The sequence below is a fragment of the Pristiophorus japonicus genome, chromosome 13 (genome assembly GCF_044704955.1).
Source record: "Pristiophorus japonicus isolate sPriJap1 chromosome 13, sPriJap1.hap1, whole genome shotgun sequence".
NCBI classification, from domain to species: domain Eukaryota; kingdom Metazoa; phylum Chordata; class Chondrichthyes; family Pristiophoridae; genus Pristiophorus; species Pristiophorus japonicus.
The window spans coordinates 143,588,930-143,612,856 of NC_091989.1; positions in this window are offsets into that span (position 1 = coordinate 143,588,930).

Sequence of the window (23,927 nt, forward strand, 5' to 3'; positions counted from 1 at the left end):
CTTTGTTTGTTATGTTGATTGAGGGATAAATATTGAACAAGACACCGGGGATAACTCCTCTGCTCTTTGAAATAGTGCCATGGGATCTTTTACATCCACCTAAGAGAGCAGACAGGGGACTCGGTTTAACGCCTCATCTGAAAGACAACACGTCTGACAGTGCAGCACTCCCTCAGCACTGCACTAGAGTGTCAGCCTAGATTTATGTACTCAAGTGCTTGGAGTAGGACTTGAACCCACAGTCTTCTGACTCAGGCGAGTGTGCTACTCACTGAGCCACAGCTGACAACTAACATAGGTTTAAAATAGGATTGATTTTGGACAGAGTGTCTCATGTTGAAGACAAAGGAGTTACAATGGCAAATAGTTCTTATTTATTTATTTGTGCTGTACTTATGATATCAAAAGTATGTCAGACTATTTAAAGAGAATGATAAGTGTATATTCATCTGTGGATACTACCTTATGCAGTGATACTTCGCTTCATAATCAATTCACAGTGAAATCAGCTTTTGCAACACTAATTATTACTGCAATGTAAATGAGGTAAGATTTCAAATAAAGGGACAGAATGTTTAGTTAAGCCTTGCCAACTCCATCTCCTCCTGATTGCATTCAGTAGACAGACTAGTTTCTTGGTATTTCTTTACATTGCATAAATCATTAATTTTTCTCAAAGGTCCCAAACAACACAATAGATTATCCATTATTAGCAAGATGAGCTCTTGCAGTGTGTGGGTTGCAATGAATAAAGTACTTCAGCTTCGGAATGAACAGACAACTGAATGCAAGCAATCAAACTTATTTTTGTCTTATGACAGAACATCACTGGTCGGCATAATGCACTTTAATTAATTCCAAAAAGTAATGATAAAACAGTACAAAAAGAAATAGCTTCACAAAAATGCATTGAGCGGTTCCACAAATAACCAAGGACATAATGTCCTCTAGAAGAATCAGTTTCAGTCTTTTGCCCTCAGATTTTATAAATAAGAAGCTTTAAAGGGTTGTAGTAGAAAACAAAGGGTAATTGTTTTTTCCCCAGATGTTGCTTTTGCACAACAAGCAGGATACAATTTTCCCACAGAGCTGATGAGCCCAATCAGTGAAATGATTAAAAATTGATTTTGTCCCTGTAATTACAGTATGTAAAGTACTTAGCCTGGATTGCAAAGGAAGTGATTTTCTAATTACGTATGTACTCTGGTGTCTAATGATTGTTTTTTTCAAGGTAATGAAGAGAGAGCCCTAACGACTCCTTGGTGTTCTGTTATTTGCAAAGTCCATTGTTTGGGTAAGCAAGAGCAGAAAAGTGCTTAAATGTAATGCGTAGTACTAAGGACATGCAGATGGACTTATTTTGAATAACTTTAAGAGATACTGGGTTTGTCTCCTGCAGTGAATGTTATCTTTTTCATGATTAACTCTCTGCATTTTATTTCAATTAGGGTTGTGTGATCAGAAGTAGTGAAGTGACGTACTCTATGCGACGCGACATTGGGAGGGGCACATTGAACCATTGCTGCTTGTATAACAGTGTTTTAAAACCAGTTCAACCATGGTTTAATCTTTTCCAATGCTTTTTTCACCCCTGGATGAGTGTAATTAACATTTCTGAATGAATTATGAGAACCTACTGCATTCATTTTTTTTATTGGCAGAAGGCTGCAATGTTCAAGTTGTGAATGTGTGCATGTACATTTCATACAACAGAAGATAGGTCTTTGGGGCCGCAAGACGGGACCTCCTACGCCAGGCACGGATGTACCGTCCCGTGACCTATATTCAGCTTATCGCCCCAGAGAGTAATTGGGGCATTAACAGGAGGTGCAATTGCCCTGAATTTCCCCCCACCCCACCCATATCTCTTGCGTTGTATGAAAAATTTATACCAGTTAAACTTTGAGTAAGAACATAAGAAACATAAGAAATAGGAGCAGAAGTCGGCCATTCGGCCCCTTGAGTCTACTCCACCATTCAATAAGATCATGGCTGATCTTCTACCTCAACTCCCCTTTCCTACACTATCCCCATATCCCTTGATTCCCTTAATATCCAAAAATCCATTGATATCAGACTTGAATATACTCAACGACAGAGCCTCCACAGCCCTCTGGGGTAGAGAATTCCAAAGATTCACTACAATCTGAGTGAAGAAATTTCACCTCATCTCAGTCCTAAATGGCCGACCCCTTATTCTGAGACTGTGATCCCTGGTTCTAGACTCCCCAGTCAGGGGAAATAGCCTCCCTACATCTACCTTGTCAAGCCATGTAAGAATTTTGTATGTTTCAATGAGATCACCTCTCATTCTTCTAAACTCTAGAGAATATAGGCCGAGTCTACTCAATTTCTCCTCGTAGGACAATCCCCCCATTCCAGGAATCAGTCTAGTGAACCTCTGTTGCACTCCCTCTATGGCAACTATATTCTTCCTTAGGAAACGAGACCGAAACAGTACACAGTACTCCAGGTGCGGTCTCACCAGGGTCGATATAATTGCAGTAAGACAAATTTGCTCTTATACTTAAATCCTCTTGTAATAAAGGCCAACATACAATTTGTTTTCTTAATTGCTTGCTGTACCTGCATGTTAACTTTCAGTGATTCGTGTACAAGGACACCCAGGTCCCTCTGAACACCAACATTTCCCAATCTCTCACCATTTAAATAATACACTGCTTTTCTATTTTTCCCACCAAAGTGGATAACTTCATATTTCTCAACATGATATTCAATTTTACGTGTTCTTGTCCATTCACTTATCCTGTCCATATCCCTTTTGAAGCCTCTGTGCATCCTCCTCACAACTTACATTTCACCTCGCTTTGTATCATCAGCAAAGTAGTAGTTGATCACATAGAAACATAGAAAATAGGTGCAGGAGTAGGCCATTCGGCCCTTCGAGCCTGCACCACCATTCGATAAGATCATGGCTGATCATTCCCTCAGTACCCCTTTCCTGCTTTCTCTCCTTGATTCCTTCAGCCGTAAGGGCCATATCTAACTCCGTCTTGAATATATCCAATGAACTGGCATCAACAACTCTCTGCGGCAGGGAATTCCACAGGTTAACAACTCTCTGAGTGAAGAAGTTTCTCCTCATCTCAGTCCTAAATGGCCAACCCCTTATCCTAAGACCGTGTCCTCTGGTTCTGGACTTCCCCAACATTGGGAACAATCTACCCGCATCTAACCTGTCCCGTCCCTTCAGAATCTTGTATGTTTCGATGAGATCCCCTCTCATCCTTCTAAACTCCAATGTATAAAACATAGAAACATAGAAAATAGGTGCAGGAGTAGGCCATTCGGCCCTTCGAGCCTGCACCGCCATTCAATGAGTTCATGGCTGAACATGCAACTTCAGTACCCCATTCCTGCTTTCTCGCCATACCCCTTGATCCCCCGAGTAGTAAGGACTACATCTAACTCCTTCTTGAATATATTTAGTGAATTGGCCTCAACAACTTTCTGTGGTAGAGAATTCCATAGGTTCACCACTCTCTGGGTGAAGAAGTTTCTCCTCATCTCGGTCCTAAATGGTTTACCCCTTATCCTTAGACTGTGACCCCTGGTTCTGGACTTCCCCAACATTAATAAGAACATAAGAACATAAGCACATAAGAATTAGGAACAGGAGTAGGCCATCTAGGCCCTCGAGCCTGCTCCGCCACCCAACAAGATCACGGCTGATCTGGCCGTGGACTCAGCTCCACTTACCCACCCGCTCCCCATAACCCTTAATTTTCTTATTTGTTAAAAATCTATCTATCTGTGATTTGAATATATTCAATGAGCTAGCCTCAACTGCTTCCTTGGGCAGAGAATTCCACAAATTCACAACCCTCTGGGAGAAGAAATTCCTTCTCAACTCGGTTTTAAATTGGCTCCCCCGTATTTTGAGGCTGTGCCCCCTAGTTCTAGTCTCCCCGACCAGTGGAAACAACCTCTCTGCCTCTATCCTGTCTATCCCTTGCATTATTTTAAATGTTTCTATAAGATCACCCCTCATCCTTCTGAACTCCAACGAGTAAAGACCCAATCTACTCAATCTATCATCATAAGGTAACCCCCTCATCTCCGGAATCAGCCTAGTGAATCGTCTCTGTACCCCTTCCAAAGCTAGTATATCCTTCCTTAAGTAAGATGACCAAAACTGCACGCAGTACTCCAGGTGCGGCCTCACCAATACCCTGTACAGTTGCAGCAGGACCTCCCTGCTTTTGTACTCCATCCCTCTCGCAATGAAGGCCAACATTCCATTCGCCTTCCTGATTACCTGCTGCACCTGCAAACTAACTTTTTGGGATTCATGCACAAGGACCCCCAGGTCCCTCTGCACCGCAGCATGTTGTAATTTCTCCCCATTCAAATAATATTCCCTTTTACTGTTTTTTTTTCCCAAGGTGGATGACCTCACATTTTCCGACATTGTATTCCATCTGCCAAACCTTAGCCCATTCGCTTAACCTATCTAAATCACTTTGCAGCCTCTCTGTGTCCTCTACACAACCCGCTTTCCCACTAATCTTTGTGTCATCTGCAAAGTTTGTTCCACTACACTCTGTCCCCTCTTCCAGGTCATCTATGTATATTGTAAACAGTTGTGGTCCCAGCACCGATCCCTGTGGCACACCACTAACCACCGATTTCCAACCCGAAAAGGACCCATTTATCCCGACTCTCTGCTTTCTGTTAGCCAGCCAATTCCCTATCCATGCTAATACATTTCCTCTGACTCCGCATACTGCAGTAACCTTTTGTGTGGCACCTTATCGAATGCCTTTTGGAAATCTAAATACACCACATCCATCGGTACACCTCTATCCACCATGCTCTTTATATCCTCAAAGAATTCCAGTAAATTAGTTACATATGATTACCCCTTCATGAATCCATGTTGTGTCTGCTTGATTGCACCATTCCTATCTAGATGTCCCGCTATTTCTTCCTTAATGATAGCTTCAAGCATTTTCCCCACTATAGATGTTAAACTAACCGGCCTATAGTTACCTGCCTTTTGTCTGCCCCCTTTTTTAAACAGAGGCGTTACATTAGCTGCTTTCCAATCCGATGGCACCTCCCCAGAGTCCAGAGAATTTTGGTAGATTATAACGAATGCATCTGCTATAACTTCCGCCATCTCTTTTAATACCCTGGGATGCATTTCATCCGGACCAGGGGACTTGTCTACCTTGAGTCCCATTAGCCTGTCCAGCACTACCCACCTATTGATAGTGATTGTCTCAAGGTCCTCCCTTCCCACATTCCCGTGACCAACAATTTTTGGCATGGTTTTTGTGTCTTCCACTGAGAAGACCGAAGCAAAATAATTGTTTAAGGTCTCAGCCATTTCCACATTTCCTATTATTAAATCCCCTTTCTCATCTTCTAAGGGACCAACATTTACTTTAGTCACTCTTTTCCATTTTATATATCGGTAAAAGCTTTTATTATCTGTTTTTATGTTTTGCGCAAGTTTACATTCGTAATCTATCTTCCCCTTCTTTATTGCTTTCTTAGTCATTCTTTGCTGTCGTTTAAAATTTTCCCAATCTTCTAGTTTCCCACTAACCTTGGCCACCTTATACGCATTGGTTTTTAATTTGATACTCTCCTTTATTTCCTTGGTTATCCACGGCTGGTTATCCCTTCTCTTACCGCCCTTCTTTTTCACTGGAATATATTTTTGTTGAGCACTATGAAAGAGCTCCTTAAAAGTCCTCCACTGTTCCTCAATTGTGCAACTGTTTAGTCTGTGTTCCCAGTCTACTTTAGCCAACTCTGCCCTCATCCCACTGTAGTCCCCTTTGTTTAAGCGTAGTATGCTCGTTTGAGACACTACTTCCTCATCCTCAATCTGTATTACAAATTCAACCATACTGTGATCACTCATTCCGAGAGGATCTTTTACTCGGAGATCGTTTATTATTCCTGTCTCATTGCACAGGACCAGATCGAAGATAGCTTGCTCCCTTGTAGGTTCTGTAACATACTGTTCTAAGAAACAATCCCGTGTGCATTCTATGAGTTCCTCCTCAAGGCTACCCCGTGCGATTTGATTTGACCAATCGATATGTAGGTTAAAATCCTCCATGATTACTGCCGTTCCTTTTTCACATGCCTCCATTATTCCCTTGATTATTGTCCGCCCCACCATGAAGTTATTATTTGGGGGCCTATAAACTACGCCCACCAGTGACTTTTTCCCCTTACTATCTCTGATCTCCACCCACAATGATTCAACATTTTGTTCATTACAGCCAATATCATCTCTCACAACTGCCCTGATATCATCCTTTATTAACAAAGCTACCCCACCTGCTTTCCCTTCTTGTCTATCTTTCCGAATTGTCAGATACCCCTGTATGTTTAACTCCCAATCTTGGCCACCCTGCAACCACGTTTCTGTAATGGCCACCAAATCATACACATTTTTAATGATTTGTGCCGTCAACTCATTTACTTTATTTCGAATGCTGCGTGCGTTTAGGTAGAGTATTTTAATACTAGTTTTTAAACTATGATTTTTAGTTTTGACCCCTCCTGCAGCCCCTTTATATTCATACATATTGTCCCTTCCTATCACCTTGTGGTTTATACTTACCCCAGTGCTACTCTGCTCTGTTGCCTCCTGCCTTTTGCATTCTTTCTTGGGATTCTGTTCATCTGAGCTCTCACCCACTCTAACTAGCTCAGAGCGCTCTCCTGGGTTCCCATCCCCCTGCCAAGCTAGTTTAAAGCCCTCCCAACTGTACTATCAAAACCACCCGCGAGAACATTGCTCCCGTCTCTGTTGAGGTGTAACCTGTCCGACTTGTACAGGTCCCACCTTCCCCAGAAGCGGTCCCAATTGTTCAGGATACTAAAGCCCTCCCTCCTACACCAACGGGAGAGTGGAGAGCACCAGTTCCAACTGTCACAGGACGGGAGAGTGGAGAGCACCAGTTCGAACTGTCGCAGGAGAGAGAGTGGAGAGCACCAGCTCCAACTGTCACAGGACGGGATAGTGGAGAGCACCAGTTCCAACTGTCACAGGATGGGAGAGTGGAGAGCACCAGTTCCAACTATCGCAGGAGAGAGAGTGGAGAGCACCAGCTCCAACTGCCGCAGGAGAGAGAGTGGAGAGCACCAGCTCCAACTGTCACAGGATGAGAGAGTGGAGAGCACCAGTTCCAACTGTCGCAGGAGAGAGAGTGGAGAGCACCAGCTCCAACTGCCACAGGATGAGAGAGTGGAGAGCACCAGTTCCAACTGTCGCAGGAGAGAGAGTGGAGAGCACCAGCTCCAACTGTCGCAGGAGAGAGAGTGGAGAGCACCAGTTCCAACTGTCGCAGGAGAGAGATAAAGGCCCAGTTGATCCATTCTCTCCTCATTTGTCAGTCCGGCCATCCCGGGAATGAGTCTGGTGAATGTTCCCTACACTCCCTCAATAGCAAGAACGTCCTTCCTCAGATTAGGAGACCAAAATTGAACACAATATTCCAGGTGAGGCCTCACCAAGGCCCTGTAAAACTGCATTAAGACCTCCCTGCTTCTATATTCAAATCCCCGAGCTATGAAGGCCAACATACCATTTGCCTTCTTTACCGCCTGCTGTACCTGTATGCCAACCTTTCAATGACTGATGAACCATGACACCCAGGTCTCGTTGCACCTCCCCTTTTCCTATACTGCCACCATTCTGATAATATTCTGCTTTCGTGTTTTTACCACCAAAGTGGATAACGTCACATTTATCCACATTATACTGCATCTGTTATGCATTTGCCCATTCACCTAACCTGTCTAAGTCACCCTGCAGCCTCTTAGCGTCCTTCTCACAGCACACACCACCACCCAGTTTAATGTCATCTGCAAACTTGGAGATATTACGCTCAATTCCTTCATCCAAATCATTGATGTATATTGTAAAGAGCTGGAGTCCCAGCACAGAACCCTGCGGCACTCCACTAGTCACTGCCTGCCATTCTGAAAAGCACCCGTTTATCCCGGCTCTCTGCTTCCTGTCTGCCAACCAGTTCTCTATCCATGTCAGTATATTACCCCCAATATATTGTGCTTTGATTTTGCACACCAATCTCTTGTGTGGGACCTTGTCAAAAGCCTTTTGAAAGTCCAAATACACCACATCCACTGGTTCTCCCTTGTCCACTCTACTAGTTACATCCTCAAAAAATTCCAGAAGATTTGTCAAGCATGATTTCCTCTTCATAAATCCATGCTGACTTGGACCGATCCTGTCACTGCTTTCCAAATGCGCGCTATTTCATCCTTAATAATTGATTCCAACATTTTCCCCACCACTGATGTCAGGCTAACCGGTCTATAATTACCCGCTTTCTCTCTCCCGCCCTTTAAAAAAAATGGTGTTACATTAGCTACCCTCCAGTCCATAGGAACTGATGCCGAGTCGATAGACTGTTGGAAAATGATCATCAATGCATCCACTATTTCTAGGGCCACTTCCTTAAATATTCTGGGATGCAGACTATCAGGCCCCGGGGATTTATCGGCCTTCAATCCCATCAATTTCCCTAACACAATTTCCCGCCTAATAAGGATATCCTTCAGTTCCTCCTTCTCACTGGACCCCGGTCCCCTAGTACTTTCGGAAGGTTGTTTGTGTCTTCCTTCGTGAAGACAGAACCAAAGTATTTGTTCAATTGGTCTGCCATTTCTTTGTTCCCCATTATAAATTCAGCTGAATCCGACTGCAAGGGACCTACATTTGTCTTCACTAATCTTTTTCTCTTCACACATCTATAGAAGCTTTTGCGGTCAGTTTTTATGTTCCCGGCAAGCTTCTTCTTGTACTCTATTTTCCCCCTCTTAATTAAACCCTTTGTCCTCCTCTGCTGAATTCTAAATTTCTCCCAGTCCTCAGGTTAGCTGCTTTTTCTGGCCAATTTATATGCCTCTTCCTTGGATTTAACACTATCCTTAATTTCTCTTGTTAGCCACGGTTGAGCCACCATCCCCATTTTATTTTTAGTCCAGACAGGGATCTCTATAATGATGTGATCTCTATAATGGGAAGTACTTTGGTTTTTCTCTGATTGTGAGTGGTAATTTCTTGACCTGATCACATAAAGCTGAAACCCCAAACAGTATTATGTGTGTTCCATATGCTTTCACTTTTTAGAACATTAAAAGTTTAAAATCTTTGTGATAGTAAGGGAGCAAACAAAATTAGTTAATAACAACAATAACTTGCTTATATAGCTTGTATAACACCATTAATGTAGTAAAATGTTCCAAGACACTTCACAAGAGCGTTATCAGAAAAAATTGACACGATGCCAAAGAAGGAGATATTAGGATGGGTGACTAAAAGCTTGATCAAAGCTGTAGGTTTTAAGGAGCGTCTTAAAGTAGGAGAGAATGATGGAGAGACAGAGGGTTTTAGGGATGGAATTTCAGAGAATATGGCATAGACATCTGAACGCATGGCCTCCAATGGTGGGGCGAAGGAAATGGAAGATGCACAGTATGCCAGAGTTAGGGGAAACACAGAGTTCTCGGAGGATTGTATGGCTGGAGGTGCTTGCAGAAGTAGGGAGGGGAGAGACCTTGGAACAATTTGAACACGAGAATGAGAATTTTTAAATCGAGGTCTTGGCGGACCGGGAGCCAATGTAGGTCAGCAAGCATTGGGCTAATGGGTGGGTGGGATGGTACGAGTTTGGATACAGGCTGCACAGTTTTGGATGATTTTCAAATTTGTGGAGGGTGGAAGATGGGAGCCGACTAGGAGAGCATTGGAATAGTCAAGTCTCAAGGCAACAAAAGGGTGGATGATGGTTTCAGGAATAGATGGGCTAAGGCAGGGATGGAGGTAAGCAATATTACGGAGGTAGAAGGAGGCGGTCTTTGAGATGAAGATGATATAGGGTCAGAAATTTAGCTCAGGGTGAAATAGGACACCGAGCTTGCGAACAGTCTGGATCAGCCTGAGACAGTGGCCAGGGCGAGAAATGGAAATGGTTGCAAGGGAAAGAAGTTTGTGGCAAGGGCTGAAGGCAATGGCTTTGTTTTTCTCAATGTTTAATTGGAGGAAAGTTGGTTCATCCAGGAGGGATGACGGACAAGCAGGCTGACGACACCGAGGCAGTGGAGAAGTGGTGGCGAGGTAGAGCTGGATGTTGTCAGCATAAATGTGGAACCTGACGTTGTGTCTTCAGATGGTGTTGTCGAGGAGCAGCATGTAGAGTTGAAATAAGGGAGGACCAAGGATAGGTCCTTGGGAGACTCCAAAAGCGACGGAGGACAGAGAAGCCATTGCAGGACACTCTTCAGCTATGTTCAAGGACATTGGACCACATGTAAAAATTATTTCCTTGTGAATATAAAAAAAAGGAAAAGCAGCATAGCTTACTTCTAAATGGAAAATCCCAGGGACCATTATTCAGTTTTAATGCCCCATTTACTTTACTACTACTGATGGTAGTCTTCCATCTGTGGGAGTGCCCCGTCAAGTAAGTAAGGTTCACTGCTGCTGACAGAGGTATTAAGATTCACCGAAAGAGATACGTTTTCTTGATGTCTCTGGAAGTAGCGCCACTCCTGGTAATCATATAAATGCTGTTGTCAGAGGGAGAAGCTGACATCTTCCCTGGCTGCTGTTGAGTTGATTTCAGGTGCTGGCATGTCTGGATATTCCCAGGTCATTGAAACATAGAAACATAGAAACATAGAAACATAGAAACATAGAAACATAGAAACATAGAAAATAGGTACAGGAGTAGGCCATTCGGCCCTTCGAGCCTGCACCGCCATTCAATAAGATCATGGCTGATCATTCCTTCAGTACCCCTTTTCTGCTTTCTCTCCATACCCCTTGATCCCCTTAGCCGTAAGGGCCATATCTAACTCCCTCTTGAATATATCCAATGAACTGGCATCAACAACTCTCTGCAGCAGGGAATTCCACAGGTTAGCAACTCTCTGAGTGAAGAAGTTTCTCCTCATCTCAGTCCTAAATGGCCTACCTCTTATCCTAAGACCATGTCTCCTGGTTCTGGACTTCCCCAACATCGGGAACATTCTTCCCGCATCTAACCAGTCCAGTCCCGTCAGAATCTTATATGTTTCTATGAGATCCCCTCTAAACTCCAGTGAATAAAGGCCCAGTTGATCCAGTCTCTCCTCATATGACAGTCCAGCCATCCCTGGAATTAGTCTGGTGAACCTTCACTGCACTCTCTCAATAGCAAGAACGTCCTTCCTCAGATTAGGAGACCAAAACTGAACACAATATTCCAGGTGAGGTCTCACCAAGGCCCTGTACAACTACAGTAAAACCTCCCTGCTCCTATACTCAAATCCCCTAGCTATGAAGGCCAACATACCATTTGTCCTTTTCACCGCCTGTTGTACCTGCATGCCAACCTTCAATGACTGGTGAACCATGACTCCCAGGTCTCGTTGCACCTCCCCTTTTCCTAATCTGCCGCCACTCAGATAATATTCTGCCTTCGTGTTTTTGCCCTCAAAATGGATAACTTCACATTTATCCACATTATACTGCAACTGCCCACTCACCAAACCTGTCCAAGTCATCCTGCAGCCTTTTAGCGTCCCCCTCACAGCTCACACCGCCACCCAGTTTAGTACCATCTGCAAACTTGGAGATATTTACACGCAATTCCTTCATCGAAATCGTTAATGTATATTGTAAAGAGCTGGGATCCCAGCACTGAGCCCTGCGGCACTCCACGAGTCACTGCCTGCCATTCTGAAAAGGACCCGTTTATCCCGACTCTCTGCTTCCTGTCTACCAATCAGTTCTCTATCCACGTCAGTACATTACCCCCAATACCATGAGCTTTACTTTACACACCAATCTCTTGTGCGGGACCTTGTCAAAAGCCTTTTGAAAGTCCAAATACACCACATCCATTGGTTCTCCCTTGTCCACTCTGCTAGTTACATCCTCAAAAAATTCCAGAAGATTCGTCAAACATGATTTCCCTTTCATAAATCCATGCTGACTTGGACCGATCCTGTCACTGCTTTCCAAATGCACTGCTATTTCATCCTTAATGATTGATTCCAACATTTTCCCCACTACTGATGTCAGGCTAACCGGTCTATAGTTATATGTTTTCTCTCTCCCTCCTTTTTTAAAAAGTGGTGTTACATTAGCTACCCTCCAGTCCATAGGAACTGATGCCGAGTCGATAGACTGTTGGAAAATGATCATCAATGCATCCACTATTTCTAGGGCCACTTTCTTCAGTACTCTGGGATGCAGACTATCAGGCCCCGGGGATTTATCGGCCTTCAATCCCATCAATTTCCCAAACACAATTTCCCGCCTAATAAGGATATCCTTCAGTTCCTCCTTCTCACTAGACCCACTGTCCCCTAGTACATTCGGAAGGTTATTTGTGTCTTCCTTCGTGAAGACAAAACCGAAGTATTTGTTCAATTGGTCTGCCATTTCTTTGTTCTCATTATAAATTCACCTGAATCCGACTGCAAGGGACCTACATTTGTCTTCACTAATCTTTTTCTCTTCACATATTTATGGAAGTTTTGCACTCAGTTTTTATGTTCCCTGCAAGCTTCTTCTCGTACTCTATATTCCCCCTCTTAATTAAACCCTTAGTCCTCTGTTGAATTCTAAATTTCTCCCAGTCCTCAGATTTGCTGCTTTTTCTGGCCAATTTATATGTCTTTTCCTTGGATTTAACACTATCCTTAATTTCCCTTGTTAGCCACGGTTGAGCCACCTTCCCCGTTTTATTTTTACTCCAGACAGGAATGTACAATTGCTAAAGTTCATCCATGTGATCTTTAAATGTTTGCCATTGCTTATCCACCGTCAACCCTTTAAGTATCCTTTGCGAGTCTATTCTAGCCAATTCACGCCTAATACCGTCGAAGTTACCTTTCCTCAAGTTCAGGACGCTAGTTTCCGAATTAACTGTGTCACTCTCCTTCTTGACAATGAATATTATGGTCACTTTTCCCCAAGGGGCCTCGCACAACAAGATTGCTAATTAGTCCCTTCTTATTACACATCACCCAGTCTAGGATGGCCAGCTCTCTTGTTGGTTCCTCGACATATTGGTCGAGAAAACCATCCCTAATACACTCCAGGAAATCCTCCTCCACCGCATTACTACCAGTTTGGTTAGCCCAATCAATATGTAGATTAAAGTCGGCCATCATAAGTGCTGCACCTTTATTGCACACATCCCTTATTTCTTGTTTGATGCTATTTCCAACCTCACTACTACTGTTTGGTGGTCTGTACACAATTCCCACTAATGTTTTCTGCCTTTTGATATTCCGCAGCTCCACTCATACCGATTCCACATCATCCAGGCTAATGTCCCTCCTTACTATTGGATTAATTTCCTCTTTAACCAGCAGTGCCACCCCGCCTCCTTTTCCTCTCTGCCTATCCTTCCTAAATGTTGAATACCGCTTGATGTTGAGTTCCCAGCCTTGGTCACCCTGGAGCCATGTCTCCATGATGCCAATTACATCATATCCGTTAACTGCTGTCTGCGCAGTTAATTCGTCCACTTTATTCCGAATACTCCTCGCATTGAGGCACAGAGCCTTCAAGCTTGTCTTTATAACACACTTTGCCCCTTTAGAATTTTGTTGTAATGTGGCCTTTTTTGTTTTTTGCCTTGGGTTTCACTGCCCTCCACTTTTACTATTCTCCTTTCTATCTTTTGCTTCTGCCTCCATTTTATTTCCCTCTGTCTCCCTGCATTGGTTCCCATTCCCCTGCCATGTTAGTTTAACTCCTCCACAACAGCACTAGCAAACACTCCCCCGAGTACTTTGGTTCCCGTCTTGCCCAGGTGCAGACCGTCCGGTTTGTACTGGTCCCACCTCCCCCAGAACCAGTTCCAATGTCCCAGGAATTTGAATCCCTCCCTTTTGCACCACTCCTCAAGCCACGTATTCATCTGACCGATCCTGCGATTCCTACTCTTGACTAGCACGTGGCACTAGTAGCATTCCTGAGATTACTACTTTTGAGGTCCTACTTTTTAATTTAGCTCCTAGCTCCCTAAATTCGTCTCGCAGGACCTCTTCCCATTTTTTACCTATATCGTTGGTACCTATGTGCACCACGACAACTGGCTGTTCACCCTTCCTTTTCAGAATGTCCTGCACCCGCTCGGAGACATCCTTGACCCTTGCACCAGTGAGGCAACATACCATCCTGGAGTCTCAGTTGCGGCCGCAGAAACGCCTATCTATTCCCCTTACAATCGAATCCCCTATCACTATCGCTCTCCCACTCTTTTTCCTGCCCTCCTGTGCAGCAGAGCCACCCACGGTGCCATGAACTTGGCTGCTGCTGCCCTCCCCTGATGAGTCATTCCCCTCAACAGTACCTAAAGCGGTATATCTGTTTTGCAGGGGGAAGCGTCCCTGACTTCCCACATAAGGCGGATACACTTCCCGCACAAGTAGTTGTCAGGGACACCGGAAGCGTCCCTGACTTCCCACATAGTACAGGAGGAGCATAACATGTGTCCGAGCTGTCCTGACATGACTTAACCCTTAGATAAACTTAAATTGTCAACAGCAATGCTAAAGGTTACTTACTGATATAGAAAAGAAAAAGAAAAACTACTTACCAATCACCAGCCAATCACTTACCCCCTTGGCTGTGATGTCACCTTTCGATTTCTTTCTCGTTCTTTTTACCTCCCTGCTGGAGCTGCACCGGCTGGGCCTCCGACGTCCCCGGACTCCCCGCTGCTCGCACTCCCGCCTCTCCGATGCGTTGGGCCTTTTGTAGGCCTCCGACGTCCCCAGACTCTCTGCTGCTCGCACTCCCGCTTCTCTGACGCGTTGGGCCTTTTGTAGGCCTCCAACGTCCCGGACTCCCTGCTGCTCGCACTACTGCTGCTTGAATACTCCTTTCATATATTGCTCCTTTAAAATTGTTTTCATGTTTCTGCAGTGCTGGGGAATCTACCCTGCAGTGTAAATAGGCTACATTTCAGGACCCCTTTTCTTGTCATGAGTCATATAGCTGTTAATATCATCACTTGGAAAGAGGTGACATGATAGGTCCAAGTCAGCATGGATTTGTAAAAGGGAAATCATGCTTGACAAATCTTCTGGAATTTTTTGAGGATGTTTCCAGTAAAATGGACAAGGGAGAATCAGTTGATGTGGTGTATTTGGACTTTCAGAAGGCATTCGACAAGGTCTCACACAAGAGATTAATGTGCAAAGCTAAAGCACATGGGATTGGGGGTAGGGTGCTGACGTAGATTGGGAACTGGTTGGCAGACAGGACGCAAAGAGTAGGAGTAAATGGGTACTTTTCAAAATGGCAGGCAGTGACTAGTGGGGTACCGCAAGGTTCTGTGCTGGGGCCCCAGTTGTTTACGTTGTAATGATTTAGACGAGGGGATTAAATGTCGTATCTCCAAATTTGCGGATGACACGAAGTTGGGTGGCAGTGTGAGCTGTGAGGAGGATGCTATAAGGCTGCAGAGTGACTTAGATAGGTTAGGTGAGTGGACAAATGCATGGCAGATGAAGTATAATGTGGATAAATGTGAGGTTATCCACTTTGTTGGTAAAAACAGAGAGGCAGACTATTATCTGAATGGTGACAGATTAGGAAAAGTGGAGGTGCAATGAGACCTGGGTGTCATGGTACATCAGTCATTGAAGGTTGGCATGCAGGTACAGCAGGCGGTTAAAAAGCAAATGGCATGTTGGCCTTCATAGCGAGGGGATTTGAGTACAGGGGCAGGGAGGTGTTGCTACAGTTGTACATGGCCTTGGTGAGGCCACAGCTGGAGTATTGTGTACAGTTTTGGTCTCCTAACTTGAGGAAGGACATTCTTGCTATTGAAGGAGTGCAGCGAAGGTTCACCAGACTGATTCCCGGGATGGCGGGACTGACATATCAAGAAAGACTGGATCAACTGGGCTTGAATTCACTGGAGTTCAGAAGAATGAGAAGCGATCTCCATGAAACGTTTAAAATTCTGACACGTTTAGACAGGTTAGATGCAGGAAGAATGTTCCCAATGTTGGGGAAGTCCAGAACCAGGGGTCACAGTCTAAGGATAAGGGGTAAGCCATTTAGGACCGAGATGAGGAGAAACTTCTTCACCCAGAGAGTGGTGAACCTGTGGAATTCTCTGCCACAGAAAGTTGTTGAGGCCAATTCACTGAATATATTCAAAAAGGAGTTAGATGTAGTCTTTACTATTCGGGGGATCAAGGGGTATGGCGAGAAAGCAGGAATGGGGTACTGAAGTTGCATGTTCAACCATGAACTCATTGAATGGCGGTGCAGGCTTGAAGGGCCGAATGGCCTACTCCTGCACTTATTTTCTATGTTTCTATGTTTCTATCACAAAATGCTCTAGTACATCAACACAGTGAAAATGCACACCAGGAATTTCCGCGGGGTTCCCTCATTCAGCCATTGTAGTTATAGCGGACAACTGGTAGAATCTCCAAGGAAATTCCAAAAACAATTTTTTTTGCTAAGTTAATATTATCCAAATCTTGATAAAAACATAATGCAACATTGCCAGTTAGAGCATTGGACATCCAACTTGCAGACCAATACAAATAGACTATATTACAGGACCCCTTTAGTTGGATAAGTTGTATAGCTGAAAATTTCATCACAATATACATGTACTACACCTGCACAAAATATTTTCCCCTGGGGACAACTTTTGCCTGTCTAGGCCAGGCATTCTAAGTGAGAGATTGGGACTGAGGTTCCATTCTACACTCTGAGTTGCACATCCTGGCAGGTTGATCAGGGAGCTGTGTCACCTGTATTCATGGAGATGTCTGCAATCTGGACAGTTTCATCTTCGGATGGAGGGTGGTGTCCACATAAAGGGAACATAACAAAGGACAAAGTTGAGCTATATTGAATAAATAATAAAAATAAAAAATCCTGGCCTTGCCTCCGGTTAAAAAATGCCAACTCAAGGGTCGCCTTGCATCTTTTAGACGTCAGCAAAGCTTTTTGCTTTTGATTCCAGACATTACAACACTTCTGTAATGTAGTAATAGTTTACTGTTATAGCAGTCAGTATTGTGTAATATTTTACATTTTCAGAATCTTTAAGTCCTTGGTTTTGTAAATATTAATTAAAACTGAACTCTTCAGCATTATTCTTACCATCATGCCTAAAATTATTTTGTACCACACAATAGGTATGAAAGGCAACATACCATTTATATACTGCAACATTCCTTTTCATAGTTGTTGTCAGTACCTTTAGCACAGAGATGATTAATGGGATCTAATAATACTACAGTACTGTATCTCTGTAACAGCTTTAGTTAAATGTGCTCCAGCAACTTATTCAAATTCCCCAAATATGTTCTAATAGTTTCTTATGACATTTGGAAATGGTGGACTGGATGATATTATTATTTTTTAAAAGGAATGCCAGGTTGTATTTAACAGTTTCTAAATTTGAAATAATTTATTGATGTTTCCATTTCATTGCACACATTGTTAGACACAACTTTTGGGCCAACCTTTTGTTACACATTCCCTTTGATTATGAATAAAACCAAAAATATATCATTCCATATTGTAGGCATTCCAACTCTGTCATCTGAATTTTCTTTTACAATTAAACGGTATGAAACATTCCCACCTGTCCCTCAAACCATCTGTTTTAACAAAAGGAAGTAAATTCTATATTCATTCTCTTCATTGCATGGGATATTCCAAAGCCAGTATAAACCATGGGCGGAAGATTTCAAGTTGCCTATTCCTTTAAGAGCATGTCATGCCGCCCATCATATGATCTTTTCATTCACATGCTCTATAAAACACACCAGTTTTTCTTCAGTTATCTATATTGGCAACTCCCACGAGAATGAGATGAGTTTTCTGTACAGGCTGCTGTGTGTTTCTGGTTTGTGGCCATGACATTTTTTTACATTTCTTTAGTTTCCTGTGAAAAAGAAATTCTATATTTTAAAAAGAGATTTTTATACCAGGAGTGGGCATGAGGTACAGATTTAGCACCAATAAAGAAAAGCTCTGTGTGGGTCTGAGCTGGGTGAGTTGAATGGCCTTTTCTCAGTCTCAGTTTCCCATATTGAAGTGACTTTAAATTGTAAGATTGTTCTTCTTGCCATTAGTAGTCACACCAGGTGCTCTGGTGTCTGCTGCACAACCCAACTTTGTAGTGTGAATTCTGTCAGAGATTTTGACAAAAAGCATTGGCTTAATTCCTTTAATTGCTCAGTTGGTAAAGGTAGCATGTAATTGTGCTTTACGGACCAGAAGGTTCCAGATTTGAATCCCAATCTGTGCTACCTGATCTCAAGTAGGGTGTCAATCGGAGCTCGACAATACACCACAATGCACCTGGGTTAGGGCTGAGAAAATTCTCCATGGCTCCCACTTCTGACTGCTATCAAGTGACTCCTGCTGGAGAGCATGTCTGTAGATATCAGGTCAGGACAAGGTTGGGTTTGGCTGCGATGCCTTCTATAGTCAAATAGTTTGCCAATATTCACTAAGCTCACACATGGAGATTAGCCACTTAGGTTAGGTGCCAGATGGTGTCCGGAACTCACAGAACATTAGCCAATCAAGAGCCAGTGTCTTCAGGGGAGAAGAAAAGGCAAAGAAAATTGGCAATAAGAAAGCATTAGCTTAAGTGCCTCAGAAAGGTAACAGAATCCAATAAAGGGGAGTAATGAGCCCAATTGCAGTGTTCCTGCTGCCACCCTCACTGAGATCAAGTAATTCAGCACAGACTGGCAATCAAACATGGAACCTTCTGGTCTGTGTGGCACAGTCGCACACTACCTTTACCAACTGAGCATTCAAGGGAGCGAAGCCAATGCTTTTTTTTTCATTTTCTCATCATTCATTGACAGAATTCACACTGCAAAGTTAGGTTTTGCAACTGATATCTAGAACTCAGGCAGGTTAACACTAACAGTCATCCCTCATTGTCTTCTTTTTTCATGTATTTATTTTTTACTCATCATTTTTATTTATATAACACAGATTGCTGTCAGGTGACCTGCTTTCATGTTTCACCTATGCTGCTAGCTTATCTACGGAGGAACTGCTTGGTGTTCCTGAAAGAAAGACTTGCATTTATATAGCGCCTCTCACGACCACTGGACATCTCAAAGTGCTTTACAGCCAATGCAGTACTTTTGGAGTGTAGTCACTGTTGTAATGTGGGAAATGCAGCAGCCAATTTGCACACAGCAAGCTCCCACACATACAGCAATGTGATAATGGCCAGATAATCTGTTTTTGTTATGTTGATGTTGGCCAGGACAACGGGGATAATTCACCTGCTCTTTTTCAAAATAGTGCCATGAGATCTTTTACATCCACCTGAGAGAGCAAACAGCACCTCTGACAGTGCAGCACTCCCTCAGTACTGCACTGGAGTGTCAACCTAGATTTACATGCTCAAGACGCTGGAGTGGACTGACTCAGAAGCGAGTGTGCTACCTTGTGACTCAGAGGCGAGTGTGCTACCCACTGAGCCACAGCTGACACTGTCATCATAGTAGAGCATCATAGCATCGAAGCACTGACCACACTCGACCAGCTCCATTGGGTGGGCCACATTATCCGCATGCCCGACACAAGACTCCCAAAGCAAGCGCTCTACTTGGAACTCCTACACGGCAAGTGAGCCCCAGGGTGGGAAGAAGAAACATTTCAAGGACACCCCAAAGCCTCCTTGATAAAGTGCAACATCCTCACCGACACCTGGGAGTCCCTGGTCAAAGACCGCCTTAAGTGGAGGAAGGCGCTGAGTACCTCGAGTCTCGTCGCCGAGAGCATGCAGAAAACAAGCGGAGGGAGCGTGCGGCAAACCAAACTCCCCACCCACCCTTTCCTTCAACGACTGTCTGCCCCACCTGTGACAGAGACTGTAATTCCCATATTGGACTGTTCAGTCACCAGATAACTCACTTTTGGAGTGGAAGCAAGTCTTCCTCGATTTCGAGGGACTGCCTCTGATGATGATGAGTACAAGTTGGTAACTCACTTTTGAGGGAATCTAAAATAGGAGTGCATGTTCCAAACTCTTTCACCGCACTCTAGCACAATGCTTTGCAGCTCCATCCCTAGGCTGTCTTGTTTCCAGTATCATTTCTTTTTTTGTTACCATTCACATGAAGGTGCTGAATTTCTGATGTGTATTCCTAGTGGGCATGGCTCACCGCTAGGAGTGCTGTTCCTAGTATCTATGGTAACTCGTCACCAGCAGGAAAGCATAGCTCAGGGTTGATTGTGCAGCCTAGACACCCTTGGGCAGACATGAACTTTAAGGTCAGTTAATTTGAAAAGTTTTCGTGCAATTGTAGTGCGTAGGTTGATATCCCGGCAGCACGTTGAGATTGCAAGCGTGGGATTTCTGGCACCAACAGCTCTTAAAAGGCTGCCAGCTGCCCTTCAGGCTGGAATTGTTATTGTACATCTAAACAAGACTGGGCATAGAATGGCACCATATATTGATCAGGGGCTGAAGATCTTACTGCAGGAGATCCAACAGCAAAAATTGGCCTTATTTGGAGAATAGAGCTGCCCACCAAGAGCAGCATGATTGTGGGTGACACAGCACATTACATAAGAACATAAGAAATAGGAACAGGAGTAGGCCATACGGCCCCTCGAGCCTGCTCCGCCATTCAATGAGACCATGGCTGATCTGATCATAGACTCAGTTCCACTTCCCCGCCCGCTCCCCATAACCCCTTATCCCCTTATCGTTTAAGAAACTGTCAATTTCTGTCTTAAATTTATTCAATGTCCCAGCTTCCACAGCTCTCTGAGGCAGTAAATTCCACAGATGTACAACCTTCTGAGAGAAGAAATTTCTCCTCATTTCTGTGTTAAATGGGTGGCCCCTTATTCTAAGATCAGACCCTCTAGTTCTAGTCTCCCCCATCAGTGGAAACATCCTCTCAGCATCCACCTTGTCAAGCACCCTCATAATCTTATACGTTTCGATACGATCACCTCTCATTCTTCTGAATTCCAATGAGTAGAGGCCCAACCTACTCAACCTTTCCTCATAAGTCACCCCCTCATTCCCAGAATCAACCTAGTGAACCTTCTCTGAACTGCCTCCAAAGCAAGTATATCCTTTCATAAATATGGAAACCAAATTTTTTCTGCCAAAGTGCATGACCTCACACTTTCCAACATTATACTCCATCTGCCAAATTTTTGCCCACTCACTTAGCCTGTCTATGTCCTTTTGAAGATTTTTTGTATCCGCCTCACACATTGCTTTTTCTCCCACCTTTGTATCGTCAGCAAACTTGGCTACATTACACTCAATCCCTTCTTCCAAGTCGTTAATATAGATTGTAAATAGTTGGGGGTCCCAGCACTGATCTCTGCGGCACCCCACTAGTCACTGGTTGCCAACTAGAGAATGAACCATTTATCCCGACTCTCTGTTCTCTGTTAGTTAGCCAATCCTCTATCCATGCTAATATATTACCCCCAACCCCGTGAACTTTTATCTTGTGCAGTAATCTTTTATGTGGCACCTTGTCAAATGCCTTCTGGAAGTCCAAATACGCCACATCCACTGGTTCCCCTTTATCCACTCTGTTCGTTACATCTTCAAAGAACTCCAGCAAATTTGTCAAACATGACTTCCCCTTCATAAATCCATGCTGATTCTGCCTGACTGAATTTTGCTTTTCCAAATATCCTGCTACTGCTTGTTTAATAATGGACTCCAACATTTTCCCAACCACCGATGTTAGACTAACTGGTCTATAGTTTCCTGCTTTTTGTCTGCCTCCTTTTTTAAATAGGAGTGTTACATTTGCAGTTTTCCAATTTGCTGGAACCTCCCCAGAATCCAGGGAATTTTGGTAAATTACAACCAATGCATCCACAATCCCTGACGCTACTTCTTTTAAGACCCTAGGATGCAAGCCATCAGGTCCAGGGGATTTATCTGCCTTTATTCCCATTATCATACTGAGTACCACCTCCTTATAGCCCCTAGACTATCCATTGTCAGAATATTGTTAGTGTCCTCGACCGTAAAGACTGATACAAAATATTTGTTCAGAGTTTCTGCCATCTCCATGTTCCCCATTACTAATTCCCCGGTCTCGTTCTCTAAGAGACCAACATTTACTTTAGCCACCCTTTTCCTTTTTATATACCTATAGAAACTCTTGGTATCTGTTTTTATATTTTGCGCTAGTTTACTTTCATAGTCTATCTTCCCTTTCTTAATCATTTTTTTAGTCGCTCTTTGCTGGCTTTTAAAAGCTTCCCAGTCTTCTGTCCTCCCACTAGTTTTGGCCACATTGTATGCCCTTGTTTTTAATTGGATACTGTTCTTTATTTCTTTAGTTAGCCATGGATGGCTATCTTTTCTCTTGCATGCTTTCCTCCTCACTGGAATATATTTTTCTTGAGAGTTGTGAAATATCTCCTTAAATGTACACCACTGTTCATCAACCGTCCTACACTTTAATCTATTTTCCCAGTCCACTTTACCCAACTCTGCCCTCATACCTTCATAGTCTCCTTTATTTAAGCTTAATACGCTGGTTAGAGATCCAACTTTCTCACCCTCCATCTGAATTTGAAATTCAATCATGCTATGATCACCAATGCTATCTCACCTGTGGTCTGAAACTGGGAGTAGGTAAGTGAGACATGTTTTAGCCTAGGTAAGGTTGCCAAGGTAAGTGTGCATTCATGTAACAACATTCATGTGATAGCATGTTAATAGTTAGTCTTTGTCAAGTTTATTTATTGCTCCTAACTATAAACTTGATAATCACTGACAGAGCGGTTCCTGTGCTGGAACTGATTTCCAAGTCTGGCTGCAGTAGTGTTCAATGATGGTTGCATCAGGAATTAAAGTTTGCACAGGTAGCTTTCATACAGATTGAGATTAGTGATTCTAACCCTCTTTACATGAGAGTTAACATAAGGGTGTATCTGCATGGAACATCTAAGGTGCAATCCCAGTTGTCTTTGATCCCTCCTTTAAGCCTGTCCCCCTGCTGCAGAGCCTGCAGATAGGACGCCTATAGGAATACCCGCACATGGAAGGTAAAGAACTCTCCACCAACTGCAGCTGTACAGTCAATGACAAAAGATGCAGTACAGCTGTAGGTAGCTAGGAGCAAAGTTTCAACAAGTTTCAAGTGTTACAGGGCGAAAACAGTGCAGAAACAATCAATGGCTCAGAGATATTCAACAAAAATAGCAATGCCATTTTATGACCAAGGACCCAACTGAAGGGAACAGGTCTCCTTAGCAGTGCACAATTTAAAGAAGCAGTTAGCCGATTGGATCGCATTATGGGGAAACCCTCTTAATTAAGTATAATTGTGGACTATAATTAACACTGCACACAGTCAATGCACAGGCTGCAAGCATGCGATGTGCGTGTTCGCTACGCTCTGCAATGCTGGGCTTGGACACCGCCGTCTATTCTTTGCCCAATATTACATGAACCAGGCATCTGAAGTATAACATCACAACAGGCACTGAACATCATGTTCTCGGCCCATAGTGTCAGCTCTTTGGAAAAGATGCATAAAAAAAATGCATAAATGTACCCTCCACGAGGAAATAGTAAACTTGCCAGAGGTGGAAGTGAAGCACTAATAGACTTGACAGTTTCATAGAAATTGAACCCAACAATTTCTATTTCTTTCTATTTGGTTCTCTTCCTGGATTTCCCAAAAGTGACAAGATGACCTCTATAGGCCATGTAAGCTTTGACTGTAAGCCTTGGTCATTTTGTTGGAGATTCCAATTCCGTCTCATTCGGGCAAAAATATTTACAGTCTTAGAGAGGAGGAAGGTTCTTGCTTCCCATGCCGTCCTGTTTAACCTGAAAGCAGGAGGGAACACATGCTCATGCATTGGCGCAACCGCTGACAAAATGATAGTAGAGATT